The sequence below is a fragment of the Anomaloglossus baeobatrachus genome, chromosome 3, assembly GCF_048569485.1.
Source record: "Anomaloglossus baeobatrachus isolate aAnoBae1 chromosome 3, aAnoBae1.hap1, whole genome shotgun sequence".
Lineage (NCBI taxonomy): Eukaryota > Metazoa > Chordata > Amphibia > Anura > Aromobatidae > Anomaloglossus > Anomaloglossus baeobatrachus.
Window position 1 is genome coordinate 653,126,933 of NC_134355.1, and position 15,269 is coordinate 653,142,201.

Below are 15,269 nucleotides of genomic sequence, written 5' to 3' on the forward strand. Positions count from 1 at the left end.
GCTGGATGGACGGGTCCCGCAGCCGGCTGCAGTGTTGTTGTTGTGCTCTCCCCGGACGTCTGATGGTGGCTGTCTTTCCCTGCACCTTTGAAAATGTTCTTGACTCCTGTGGTTGCCCACCGGTAGTCCGCTCCCCAGCGTATGGGTGTCGTAGGAGCCCGTTTTGCCCGCAGGCGCTGACCCTTGGATCTCTAGCCTGTGGTGGTGGCTGTATATCCTCTTTGGGTGGACGGTTGCCTTCAATCGGGACTTGGTAGTTAGGGAACCCCGGGGGTTCCTGTCACATTCGGATTTGACTATTGACGGCGGCTCCAAGCCTGGTCGGGGTCCGATGGCCCTGCCTGTGTGCTTAGCTTCACTCCGTTCCCAGATCTGGTACCGGCGGGCCGTCGCCCGACCCCGGTCCTTACGGCTCTGCAGAGTTCCACTAACTCCTGCAGACGGCCACCACCGTCTGCCAACCTTGCTGTCTGTGGCTGGGCTCCAACACAGACTCACAAGTGCTCACTCCTCTCTCTTTCACCTCCTGAACTAAACTGTCACTTTTCCCACCTCCAGGCCTGTGAACTCCTCGGTGGGTGGGGCCAACCACCTGGCTCCGCCCCACCTGGTGTGGACATTAGACTCTGGAGGGAGGCAACAAGGGTTTTGTGTTTGGCTGGTGTATCTGCTTTGGCATTCCATGATTAAGACCTATTTAGGTTGAAACGCGTAGGAAACAGCTCCTCTGTCTTGCCTCTCCATTTTTTGTCTTGCTTGGATGGAATATTAATATTTTTATTACCAATAAAGAAACTGTTTTTTAAGAAAATTCTACTTTCTCCTGAAGTTGCTGGAATTCCTTCCTTTCTTCATGTGTTTCCACCCGGGTCAGGGTGTTTCCGTGCACCGGAGGTAAGATATGGGAGTGAAGAGGGGAGAGCTGAAGTTTCTTCTTTTTTGATAGTGTATCTGCCTAGGGTGGGGGTGTGTGTGTGTTGTTACCTGTGACCCCTGGCTAGTCCAGGGCATCACATGCCCCCTTGGTAAAATGCAGACCGTCCGCGGGCTGCCCATCCACCACCGGTTTTATTTTTCCAACTGAAAAAGATAAATAACATTTAAAACATTTAACACATGTATATTCAGGTCTTCCCTTACGGGAGGTGCATTGCTTTAACGTTTCAAATATTGAACAACTTTATTCAAACGGACAGGTTCATGGTCATCCGCTCCCCCACCCAAATAACCTGATCCTTGATGCTGCCCCTAAAAAACGGGCTGCACCCCTTTATCCCAGTCCAGGTTACCCGAGCGGGAACGGGTACGGTGTCTTGCACCCGACTGTCACTTCAGGGGACCCCACGTCCAGGGGGACCCCTGACCCCCGGAGGATGGCCACCGGTCCTGGTGGTGGCCGTGCCCCAGCCTCCTCTGCTGCGGGTCCTTCCTCCAATCTGCTTCTCCGGAGGCTGCACGGACGGAAACCAGCCCACAAAATTATTTACAGGCCCACTAGTTCGTAGGTGGCCTGCCAGTTCTCGGCCATGTTTATGAGCAGTTTCTCATGTGGGTGGTCAAACACAGGGTCCCTCCAGGGAAAACTTGCCAGCAACGGCCGGGATAATCACTGACGACAATCAGGTGAAACTTCGGTTGATTATTTTTCATTCATTGGAAAACAAGATGCTGAGGGTCCCAACGGGGACAACTTGGTTGCAACGGAGGACCGCTGCTACTACTTGAGGTCATATTCATCCAGGACCTCTTCCAGCTCACTATCCGGACGGCTCGGTGGAGGAGGAGGCTGAGGCCGCACCTGTACACCGCGGCTCTCTCTTTGCTTAACATCTAGGGCGAACCAGCCCCTCTCCCCACAGTGTCGGGTGTAGGTTACCAGGTCGCCCGGCAACAGATCGCGACCTGGGTGGCCCGTTGGAAGGTGGAAATTAACATCGCGGCGGGCCACAAACACCTCGGCCTTCAGGCCCGGCTCGTAGATGAAACCGAACCCCCTCCGCATGTCAAACTGCCGGACTTGGGACTTGGCCCTCGTACACCGGGCCCCGCACCCGAAAGGTAGCGTTGCGGAGTTCGTCCTTTTCATTAATCACTCGCGCCATCACTTCGGCCCTCCACTGCTCCCTGGCGGAGATTTCTCGGCCCAACTGGCTTGGTTCCCTGCCCCAATAAGGGGTGTTGGCAAACCCCTGCGCTCGGGTCAGGCCCCGCTGGACCGCACCCACACCGGCCACAACCAGTACTCTCTTGTGGGGGTCCTGCGGTGACGTGGCCTGAACTGCTGCTTTGCAGTGGCGGCCCGGCGCAGCCTCAGCCGAGGCGTGGGATTCGGGGACAGCTGGCCTCACTGGTTGGGCCTTCGGGCCTGCAGCGGCCGGTTCTTCCACGGCCAGGCGGACTGCTGGAGCCGGGACTGTCTCGGGTGCGGCCACTTCCGGGGCAGACGGCTCCTTGTCGCGGACAGGCACTTCCCGCAGAGTCTTCCATGGTAGCAGGAGGGATACAGGCCGTTCCCAGACAACGCCCCCAGGCCGGTCCTCTAGGGCGGATGGGTTATATTCCGCTACCGATGTTGGGGGTAGCGGACCGAGCGGAGGGGCAACAGCAACCGGTATGGATGGCGGGGGAGACAGGAGGGTGAGCGGATGCAGGCCGGACCCCTCAGCCGCAGCGGCCGGTCGTTCTCGGACACAGGGGCGTGGGTCGCTTACCCGCTCCTCCAACACTGCCTCCACCTCGCGTCTCCGCACGGCCGCCGCCACTTCCTCCATCTCGGCCACCAGCGCTCCATCAAAAACTGGACCTGGGTTTGAAGGCGGCAGCACATTTGTGGCTTCCACCCACGCCGCTGTTCCTGGCGTGGGCTCGGGAATCTCGGCATCACCGGACGGGACGGACATGCTTGCTGGCAGGCTTCCAGGAACCGGATATATTGTTTAGGGAGATTGTTTGTGACGCCACCCACGGGACGTGGTGATGATGGCACCACCGCTGCTGGTAACGGGGATCCCGGGAGAGATGGTAGGGTGCAGCTGAGATGTTGTCCCCTCCGTGGGTAGGGGGGTTGGTGATCCCGGGGCCTGGTGGTGTAACGGGGAGGCCGGATGGCTGGGGTGTACTCACTCAGACAATGACAGAGTCGTAGGTAAACCAAACGGCTGGATGGACGGGTCCCGCAACCGGCTGCAGTGTTGTTGTGCTCTCCCCGGACGGCTGATGATGGCTGTCTTTCCCTGCACCTTTGAAAATGTTCTTGACTCCTGTGGTTGCCCACCGGTAGTCCACTCCCCGACGTATGGGTGCCGTAGGAGCCCGTTTTGCCCGCAGGCGCTGGCCCTTGGATCTCTAGCCTGTGGTGGTGGCTGTATATCCTCTCTGGGTGGACGGTTGCCTTCAATCGGGACTTGGTAGTTAAGGAACCCCGGGGGTTCCTGTCACATTCGGATTTGACTTTTGACGGCGGCTCCAAGCCTGGACGGGGTCCGATGGCCCTGCCTGTGTGCTTAGCTTCACTCCGTTCCCCGATCCGGTACCGGCAGGCCGTCGCCCGACCCCGGTCCTTACGGCTCTGCAGAGTTCCACTAACTCCTGCAGACGGCCACCACTGTCTGCCAACCTTGCTGTCTGTGGCTGGGCTCCAACCCAGACTCACAAGTGCTCACTCCTCTCTCTTTTACCTCCTGAACTAAACTGTCACTTTTCCCACCTCCAGGCCTGTGAACTCCTTGGTGGGTGGGGCCAACCACCTGGCTCCGCCCTACCTGGTGTGGACATCAGACTCTGGAGGGAGGCAACAAGGGTTTTGTGTTTGGCTGGTGTATCTGCCTAGGGTGGGGGTGTATGTGTGTTGTTACCTGTGACCCCTGGCTAGTCCAGGGCGTCACAGTTATTTCCTGGCTTTTGACCCCTGGCTTGTTTGACTGGCTCTCACTAGGGGTGTCTAGCAACACCTAATGTACAAACCCGGCAATCCACTCCGCTAGTGTGCCTGGTGACACCTAGTGTTTTGGTGTCTTATTACAACCGGGTTCACATTTGACTTTTAGGATTTCTCCCTGAAGAGATAATTTGTTAAAGGTTGGGCAGCAACCTCCAATAGATAGCATAAAACAGTACTAAATAGACAGCATTCATTCTTCACTAGACAGCATACCTTTTTGCATAGCTTTTTCCACATTAAGGCTCCCTATGCCATCTGGCAATCTCCACATATGTAATGTATGGATAAGCCCACTCATAAGCGGGCTTTACACGCTGCGATCTCGCTAGCGAGATCGCAAGCGATCGTACCCACCCCCGTAGGTTGTGCAACACGGGCATATCGCCGCCCGTCGAGCACAACCTCGCTTACCCCCGTTACACGCACTTACGTGCCCTGCGACGTCGCTCCGGCTGGCAACCTGCCTCCTTTCTAAGGGGGCGGGTCGTGCGCCGTCACAGCGACGTCACACGCCAAGTGGCCAATAGAAGCGGAGGGGCGGAGATGAGCGGGACATAAACATCCCGCCCACCTACTTCCTTCAGCATTGCCGATGGAGGCAGGTAAGGAGATGTTCCTCACTCCTTCGGTGTCACACACAGCGATGTGTGCTGCCGCAGGAACGAGGAACAACATCACTAATGAGAGGAAAACGATTTTTTGTTTTAGGACGACCTCTCCGTGGCAAACGATTTTGGCCGCTTTTGCAATCGTTTAAGGTCGCACATAAGTGTTACACGCTGCGATATTGTTAATGACGCCGTATGTGCGTCACAAACAACGTGACCCCGACGATAAATCATTAACGATATTGTAGCGTATAAAGCCCGCTATAAAGTCCTAAATCACAAAAGACATCACTAATCCCATACTTACTGTATTATAACTTTTCCATTCACTTGCTGCAGATAGTCTTGATTACAGGGAGTCTGTTACACCCCAACTCATACTAAACTACTTCTACCATTGTGTAGGGGCCTTAGCCACTATGAAAAATTATATCGGTAGAACAGATGTTAGTAACTTCATTTTGCATAAAAAATGTTTTATTAACCCCAGGAGATTTTCCGTTTTTTGGGTTTTTTTTGTTCCCCTTCTTCTGAGAGCCGTAACTTTTTTTTATTTTTCTGTCAATCTTGCCATATGAGGGCTTATTTTTTGCGGGATGAGTTGCACTTTTAAATGAAAGCATATATTTTACCATATAGAGTACTGGAAAGCATTTTTTTTTGCCGCTATTGTATACTAATCAGATTAATTGATTTTAGATTTTGATAGATCGGGCATTTCTGAACGCGGCAATATCAGATCTGTGTATATTTTTTATTTCTTTAACTGTTTAATAGGGCAAATGGGGGGTGATTTGAACTTTTAGTTTTTTGTGGTTTTTAAATTTTTTAAAACTTGTTTTTACTTTATTTTATTTTACTAGTCCCCCTAGGGGGCTATAAGGATCAACAATTTGATTGCTGATTCATTTCTGTTGATTAGAGCTGCACAGTTCTTATCAGCAGAAATGCTGCGTTTCTGTTAGAGCTGACAGCTGTAACAGGAACTATGTCATGATAGTGACAGGATTCATCACATGACCCGTCGCTACCATGGCAAACATTGGCTCCCCGAGATCGCGTCACGGGGCCTCCAATTGTGGTGGGAAAAGGTGATTTTCCCACTGCGGCCATTTAAATCGTGCTGTTACATTTTGACAGTGCAATCTAATGGGTTAAGAGGCGCGGGTGGATTGTGGATCCACCCACGCCTGTTAGCCACACATGTCTGCTGTTTAAATTAGCAGACATGTGCAGAGATCGGCTCTAGCGCAGCACAGTAGCCAGCGCTGATTAACCCTTCATGATTTAGAATGTACTGGTACGTCCTTGGTCGTGGAGTGGTTAAATATGTAAACGTGGACACCTCTATGCCCCCTTGGCGTGGCTAAGGGCTCAGTGCAGCATTTTACTCCTTCAATTACAATTTTACATACCTACCTTTATGGTTATGGACAGCACTTGCTTTGGAGCATTGCCCAGCCTTGTATGCAGTAACACTACAGGGGCCGAGCGCACTCACAGTGTCAGTGCAGGCGCATTCTGATCTCTCTCTCCCTCTCCTGCCGGCACTGGCTGCTTGTTGAACACAGGATCACACAGCATCAGAAAGTCAATACTGACCGGCACTTGCTCTGACACTATAAGGGCAAAGCGCACACTCACAGTATCAGTGTGTGTGCACTCTCACCCTTCTCTCCTGTCAGAACCTGATACTGTGTGATCCAGGATGTAGAATGTGGCTGCTGCAGTCAGGAGAGAGGGATCAGATCACAAAAGCACTGACTATGTGTGTGCTCTAGTCTTCTGCACTGTAAGTTTGTAAAGGCCGGGGTATTCAATTCAGACAGCACTGTAAATCAAAATAAGTGACGTGCCAAGGATAGTAATTGAGGGGTGCATTGAGGTCTTAGCCACTCCAAGAGTGTACCGACATCCCATCCTGTGTCCTTTCACCCTTCCTTTTTGCAAGCAAAACATTCACATATTTTTTAATTGTTCCTCATAGGACATAGTTTGCATTCCACTCACTAACCTGGTAGCTCTTCTCTGAACTTGCTCCACTTATTCAATTACTTTTTTAAAATGTGGTGTCCAGAACTGGGCACAGTATTCCAGATAAGTTCTGATCAAAGAGGAATAGAGGAGAATAATTTCTTCATGTGATCTAGACTTTATGCTTCTTTTAATATATCACAGAACTGTGTTTGCATTTTTTGCAGCTGCATCACACTGTTGACTCATGTGCTGTCTGTGTTCTATTAAGTATATGCAACTTTTTTATACGTGCTGTTGCTTAGTTCTATTCCTCCCATTCTGTAAATGTTATTTTCATTTTTCTTGGCCAGATGTAGAGTTTTTCAATGTTAAATACCATTCTATTAGTTACTGCCCATTGTTCCAGTTTATCTAGAGCAATCTGAATCCTTTCTCTGTCTTCTCTAGTGTTAGCTATCCCTCCTAATTTTGTATCATCTGCAAATTTAGTTCATTTATTTACATTTCCCTTATCTAGATCATTTATAAAAATGTTGAACACTGGGACCAAGACACAGCCCTGTGGTTCCCATTTGAAATACTCTTCCAATTGGATGTGCAACCATTAATTACCACTCTGAGTACGATCCCTGAGCCTGTTATGATTACACTTATCTGTAGCCTTGTCAATCCCATACTTGGCCATTTTTCCAAAAAGGATAGTGTGACAGTGTGAGATACTTTAGCAAATGCTTTGCTGAAGTTAATATACACTATATCTACCACATTTTCCTGATCCACCCGGTCAGTGAATGCATCATAGAAGAAAATTAGATTAGTTTGGCATGACTTGTTTGCTACAGACCCATGCTGTCTCTAGTTAGTTACTTTATTCTTATCCAATTACTTACATACTGTGTAATAATATGATCAAAAATCTTTCCTAGTATAGATGTAAGGCTCCCTGGCTTGTAATTTCCTGGCTCCATTTTCTTTCTTTTTTTGAAGATGGGGACATTTGCCCTTCTCTAATCTTCAGAGACTTCTCCTTTTTTTAAAGATTCTGACTAATGATTTTGCAGTTTCCTCAAATACCTCTTTCAGTAGCCAAAGTTGTATCGTAATTTTCGTTTTATAAGAGGCACCGGATTATGAGACACACCCCAAATTTAGAGAAAATAAAAGGTAAAAAAATATGGGGAATTTTAGAATCCAGTGGTGTGTCTTGCCGGGGAGGGGGGTGGCAGCAGTGGTGGAGTGGGGGTCACAGAAGGCAAGGGCGGTGCTCTAGTACAGCAATGCAGCGGACACTTCTCTGTGCCGGGGCTGTGGATGCGGCTCTGCTCTGTGCGGCGCTGCTCTGTGCCGGGGCTGTGGACTCGGCTCTGCTCTGTGCATGGCTGCTCTGTGCGGCATGGTCCATTCAGAAGATGTCGGCGGTGTGGGCTTCAAAGAAATGGTGGCCGGAGTCAGCGCGTGCACAGATGAGAGCTTGAGCCAAGAGCTCCATCTGAGCACTTGCTGATTCTGGGTGCCATTATTTGAAGACCTCATCACTGACCTCTTCAGAATGGCCTGTGCCTCACCGCCCGCCACACAGAGCAGCCCCACACAGAGCAGCCTCGCACAGAGCAGCGCCGCACCCACAGCCCCGGTACAGAGCACCGCTGTACATAGCAGCCCCGCACAGAGCAACCCCGCACAGAGCAGTGCCCACAGCTCCAGCACAAAGCAGTTCCACACAGAGCAGCGCCGCACCTACAGCTCCGGTACAGAGCACCGCCGCGCATAGCAGCCCCACACAGAGCAGCCCCCGCACAGAGCAGCACCCACAGCTACAGCACAGATCATCCCCGCACAGAGCAGAGCCGCGCCCACAGCCCCGACACAGAGCAGCAGCGCCCACAGCACACCGCATAGCATTGCCCCTGCAAAGGAAAAGTATGTCTTATTGTCGCGGGCGGGGAGGAGGGTGTCAGCACACCGCGCTTGCCCCCTTCTGCTCGGGTCCGGCTGCTCAGTGATGGCTCGAGCCGTAGGCCGGATCCCGGGGGGTTTTCTCGAGCGGCACTCCTCGCCCGTGAGTGAAAGGGGTTGTTTGTTGGGTGCGGGGATTGTTATAGTTCGTGACGCCACCCACGGTTGTGGTGATTTCACCACCGCTGCTCAATGCGGGGGTCCCGGGGATGGTGATGCGGAGCAGCCAGGTGTTGTGTTGCCCCTCCGTGGGCAGGGGTTGGTGATCCCGGGGCCCGGTGATGGTTTGTGAGGTGTGGGGCCTGGTGGCGCAGGGACGCGGGGGCAGCGCTGTGCCTTGCGGCACTGTGGTACTCACTCAGCCTGAGACACGGACACAGTTTGTACGGTAAGAAGAAGAAGAAGAGGAAGTTTGTACGGTAAACCAAACGGCTGGTAGGACGGTCCCACAGACGGCTGCACCTGCACTCCCGGTAGGTGACGGTGATGTCCCTCTTCCTTGCACCTATGGTTGACTTGTGGTAGCGGTGGATTCCCTCCGGTTACCCGCTCCCCGACTACAATCTGGGCCGGAGGAGCTCTACACTTTGCCCGCAGGCGCTGGCCCTGAGAAACTGGTGCCTTGGCGGTGGCGATGTCTCTCTGCTTCAGGTTGAGCTGTTGCCTTCAATCGGGACTTGGTTGCTGGGGGATCTACGTCCCCTTCGCTGACGGATTCGGCAAATTTGGCGACTCCTAGCCTTGCCGGGGTCCGAGAGGCCCCTGCCCTGGTGCTGACTGTCTTTCGGAACACTGCTCCAGACCACCGGGCACACAGCCAACGGGGTCCTTCCAGGAACTTCCAAACGGTCCCTCTCCAGACGGTCACCGCCGTCGCTGACCTTGCTGTTCTGGCCCTACACAAAGCTGGACCTTCAGGCTTTCCTTCCTTTTCCACTTTTCTACTTTCACTTAGTTGTTTACTCCTCTCTAGCCCTCAGCTAGACTTCACTCTTGCCCTGCCTGGGCTACTCTCTGTTCACTCGTTCATGTCCCTCACTGGACTGCCTGGTACTTCCTGCCTCCAGAGCTGTGATCTCCTTGGTGGGCGGAGCCAACCGCCTGGCCACCCCCTGGTGTGAATCATCAGCCTCTGGAGGAAGGCAACAAGGATTTGTAGTTTAGCTGTGATGTGCCTACCTGGAGTGTGGGGTGTGGTGGTGTTGTGACCTGTGACCCCTGGCTTGCCCAGAGCGTCACATTATAATCAAAAAAATACGGTAATTCATCTGGACCAGGAGATTTAAATTCATTTAACTTAGCTAAATCTTCCTTCACCATCTCTCGGTTTATAGATAATGTGGATTATTTTATTCCTTCGATAGTACACTGAAGATCAGTTGATGCAACATTTGCTTTCTTAGAGAATACAGATGCAAATAACAATTTGAAAGTTAGATCTTCTCAACGTAATTTTTGACCACTTCACGCTTTTCATCCCGTAAAAATCCTATAGAATCTTTGACTTTGCTTTTGCTTTTGACATACCCCAAAATCCTTTCTAAGGTGTACTTTGCACGTTGCGACATCGCTAGCATCGGCTAGCGATGCTGAGCGCGATAGCACCCGTCCCCATCGCACATGCGATATGTGGTGATTGCTGCCGTAGCGAACATTATCGCTAAGTCAGCTTCACACACACATACCTGCTCGGCGACGTCGCTGTGACTGCCGAACAATCCCTCCTTCAAGGGAGAGGTGCGTTCAGCGTCACCGTGACGTCACTAATCGGCCGGCCCATAGAAGCGGAGGGGCGGAGATGAGTGGGACATAACATCCCGCCCACCTTCTCCCTTCCGCATTACCGTCGGGACGCAGGTAAGGAGATGTTTGTCGCTCCTGCGGGTTTACACACAGCGATGTGTGCTGCCGCAGGAGCGACAAACAACATCGTACCTGCGGTAGACCCGACATTATGAAAATGACCGACGCTACACGGATCACCGATTTCTGACACTTTTGCGATCGTTTATCGGCTCATCTAGGATTTACACGTTGCGATGTCGTTACTGGCGCCGGATGTGCGTCACTAACGACGTGACCCCGACAATATTTCGGATACGATGTCGCAACGTGTAAAGTACCCCTTATTGCTTTCAGTCTCCCTTTGAATGGGGCTTCCCTCAAACATATTGGATTTTTGCGGGGTCTTAATGCCATTAATGATGATTTGTCTTCACATGCCTTGATCTGACCAAGGCTCCTCCAGGGCAAGACTGTCAATCTAATTAAAATTTTTGCTCTGAGACTCCATAATTAATTGTTACTCCCTGACAGTATTCATCCTGCTTTATTTCATTTATCTCTTACAGTGCAGTGGATGGGGATTAGCACTGACTAAGTGCATGGCTGCTGCTGATGCTACAGCATGGCGAGCAGAGCGGCTGCTTATCTATACTGCGCATTTACTGGCTGCCAATTCTAGTTCAGCAGCTGGAAGACATCTTGGTAATGATTCTGTATTTATCTAGTTTTAAATTTGAAAACTTTCTTAAGCCTCTGCCTAACTTCTGTAAAAGTATGGCAGATCAGTAAAAAAAAAGTATGATTATGGTGGGGGCTTGAGAAAGTGGTAACGCCATCATGATGCTCATAACACAAGACCCTCACCTTTTCCCATTGCTGTTTTGGGAGCATATAAGATGCAGGACTTCAGCTGTTTCATTACACATAACAGTAAATGAAAGTGAATTTTTCAGCAGGTTTTGCTAGTCTAAGAGCAGCCTAATATAGGGCAGGAGAACCTGATTACAGGGATGTGCCACTGACTAGGCTGTGTGCTGTAGTTTCAATACAATTTGAGTTTTATCAGTAGGAGATTATCATTACAGGATCCGGACGGTCCGTGGCACGAGGGGTTCCGGATCCGGGGGCACCGTCAACCAGTTATAAATGAAAAGAAAAAGAAAAATGAAAATAAAGTCCGACTACGCCACTCGCGGTTTGCGGGCAGGGATGGTAGGGCCACCGCTGTGGGTTCCCACGGGGGATGATGGATGGGGGCAGCGTGAATGATGAAGCCCTCCTCCAGGGCTTTTCCCCAGGGGTAGGTGAAGGATTAACGTGGAGGCGCAGCGCAATAAGTCAGTCCAGACTGGGAGTGCAGTTTGATTGTCTTTACTTACTGGATTCGCACCCTGGGGACGTGCTGGATTCCAGGTGCGCCCGTGTCCCTGATGGCGGTGCTGGCCAACCTGGTGCCACTCTCCCACCTTTGCACTCTGGTTTATGTGGGTCCTCCCTAGCGTGGAGCACTTGGAGAGCAGCCTAATATAGGGCAGGAGAACCTGATTACAGGGATGTGAAACTGACTAGGTTGTGTGCTGTAGTCTCAATATAATTAGAGTTTTATCAGCAGGAGATTATAATTACAGGACTAGGTCTCACATGCATAGTAGTCCAGCTAATCTGTGTAACCCCGCCCCCAACACTGATTAGAAGACTACTGACAATTCACAGTGTATACAGGATACTGCCAATCTTAGTGTGGGTGGGGTTATATACAGCCCAGAAGTCCCAGAAAACACGGATTCTATCAAAACTGCCTTAAGCAGCTCAGTAAGTGATACATTACTGGAATCAGGTTTCCTTGCCTTACATAATGCTCTACTCAGATTACATATTAAAATCCTGCTGACTGACTTCTTTTAAAAAAAATAATGTATCACTTTATAAACAGGTATTTAGAGTTACCATCAAAATTATTCCAATCCCCATTACAAATTTGCTTTATTGGTAAAAATGTACTAACTTTCTGTTGTTTGCAATAAACCAATCAAACATAAATAATTTAAAAATCACAACGTAACTAAGTGGTTTTGCTAAATTCACCACAAACGCCACTTTTACTGCCTACAGTAGTGTCAGAAATATTCACCCACTTTATGACAAGCACCTTCAGTAGAGCTCCTCTGGCTGTTATAACCTGTTATAAACATGATGCATAGACAGACACCATCTTCTAGTAGCATTCTAGAGAAATATTAGCCCATTCCGCTATGGCAATGACCTCCTGATCACTAGCATTCTTAGGTTATCAAAAGAGTGGTCTAAAAAGTAAGAACATGTGTAACGAGGCGAGCAGCTCTGACTGTTTTGTGATTAAAATGGACATGGAGACTGACATTACACAGGATGGTGCTGCCACCTTGTGGACAAGTGCTGAAACTGCTCGAGGGGTGGACGCTGTAAAATCTGATCCCCTCCCTCAGGCACTTGTTGTACAGGAAGTAAAAGTGCGGGAAAAGGACACTGAGCTACTTTAGCTGGACCTGAACAGACCTGCCTCGGACTGTCCTCATCGCTGAAGTGTGAGGGATTTCCAGAACTGCTGCAGACGTGATACTGGACTGAAGGGACCTCCGGACCGTCTCCTTCCTCCATGCCAAGAGACTGTAAGCTAGTCCTCTGTTGAGAGGGCTGAAGATCTTCCATCTCTCTCCCTTGGATTTGCCGCTGTTTACCCGGAGTCCAGGCCTGCTACGTGGGAGCCCTCCCTCCTTGTGTTTTGGACTGGTAATATAACCCATAGGGCAAGTCAGGGACAGAATTCTTGTTTATCATTGCTGTTTTTTTTGTGTTCTGTGCCGTGTGTCCGAAGTTAGAGACCCGGATAGCAAACTCTGGTTATGTGTGCTGCTAAGCCAGCTGCGTGTGTCATTGAGATGTTTACCAGTAAAGAAATGTACCCTTGCATAAAATCTGAGCGTGGGGATTTTGTTGGCACAGATTATGGGAACTCAGCCGCGGACTTACCCGTGGCCACTTCACATGGATTCAAGAACTTAAGATAAAAGACCATTTGTGTTATACAAACAAGTAACAGGATATAAGGATACAAAGGTATTAAATGTTCCAACAGATACGGTCAAGGCTCGACTCTGGGGCTCAATTTGCTGACCTCTAGTTATGTGGCCTTTTTCCCTTTGTGTTAGACCACAGCCTATATTGTATCTGTCCTGTTGCTGATGGTTCTCTTGTCTTTCCTTTCCTTTCTTTTTTATTTTTCTTAAAGGGGTGGTTCACCCATTGTCATTACTGGCCACATCAATATTATGTTGAAAAACAAGGTTGTGTTGCCAATAGTGCCTGTCAGCAGCACTATTGCGGTCTGCTCACCCCCTTCACGAGACCTTCACCCACAACCCAGTCACTCAGGAACTCAGGAAGACTGTGGCTTGCCTCAGTTGACGTGACATCACCGGAAATCAGAGGTTATGGAGCCCGGGGGTCACTCGAATGTGGTGAGCGGACCACACAGTGCCGTTCACAGGCACTATTAGCAACATAAGGTATTTGAGAGAAACCTTGCTTTTCAACATAATATCAATGTGGCCAGTAATGAAAATGGGTGAACTACCTCTTTAAGGTATGTTTACTTCCTTGTTTGATTTGTCTTATCATATCTTGTGAGGGGCTTTTAATACTCACCATGCATATGCATTCAGTGTTGGCTGTATATCTAGATAGATGTACTGTATATTTGGTGCCCCAAATTAAATTTATGCTGAATTATCTTTATTGCTTTTCCCTGCAGTTTGTGAGTTTATCTTCTCAGCTTTTATCCCATTTTGTTACCTTTTTTGATTTGGGGAGTTTCCACATATTCTGTAAGTCTTTTGGGTTTCTTCCATTTTCCTCCATTTTCCCTGTATTACTTTTTACTCTTGTGCACTATCTTCATGGTAATTGTTGTTTTGTGTTACAATTTGTTTACAGTTGAGGGTGCAGTTAAGGACACTCAGATTCAGACTACATTGAGTGGGAGTGCCATTACCTAATCTTAAAGTGCCAACCTCCGCAGTCAAGCAGGGACAAATCAGAGTTAAGGCTGCTTTACACGCAGCGACATCGCTAGCAGTGTCTGAGCCCGTGGCGTACAAAATCGCTAGTACCCGTCACACATACTTACCTTCCTAGAGACGTCGCTGTGGACGACGACCAGGTGAGTGCTGCTAAGAGCAGTTCTACTATTCATATGTGAGGCCGTATGGCACATTTTATAAAAATATTTTAGTGTAGGACTGCTTCAAATGAGATTTGCCGTGACGTGGCGAAGCAGCTCAAGAAATTGCAATTTTTTGCCAAAAATCTCAAAATTTTTAAAATAAGTACAGTTTGGAATGTTTAGTGCTGTAGTGCACATTTGGTGCTGGCTTTTTGTTTTTTCTTCATTGAATTGGTCGGTGGTTGACCTCCACCTTGCTTTGCACCCCAATTTGGGATGTATTCCATCTGTCTAGATTTTGGCGGTTGGTGACTGTTCACATTAAGTCATCAGGCTTTGTCCACAGGCTATTTACTTCATGCAGCATTTGCTTGGACCTGTCCCGCCCACAGCCATGACTCAGTCATGGGTACGGGATTGAAATAGACCAGGTGAGTGCTGCTAAGAGCAGTTCTACTATTCATATGTGAGGCCGTATGGCACATTTTATAAAAATATTTTAGTGTAGGACTGCTTCAAATGAGATTTGCCGTGACGTGGCGAAGCAGCTCAAGAAATTGCAATTTTTTGCCAAAAATCTAAAAATTTTTAAAATAAGTACAGTTTGGAATGTTTAGTGCTGTAGTGCACATTTGGTGCTGGCTTTTTGTTTTTTCTTCATTGAATTGGTCGGTGGTTGACCTCCACCTTGCTTTGCACCCCAATTTGGGATGTATTCCATCTGTCTAGATTTTGGCGGTTGGTGACTGTTCACATTAAGTCATCAGGCTTTGTCCACAGGCTATTTACTTCATGCAGCATT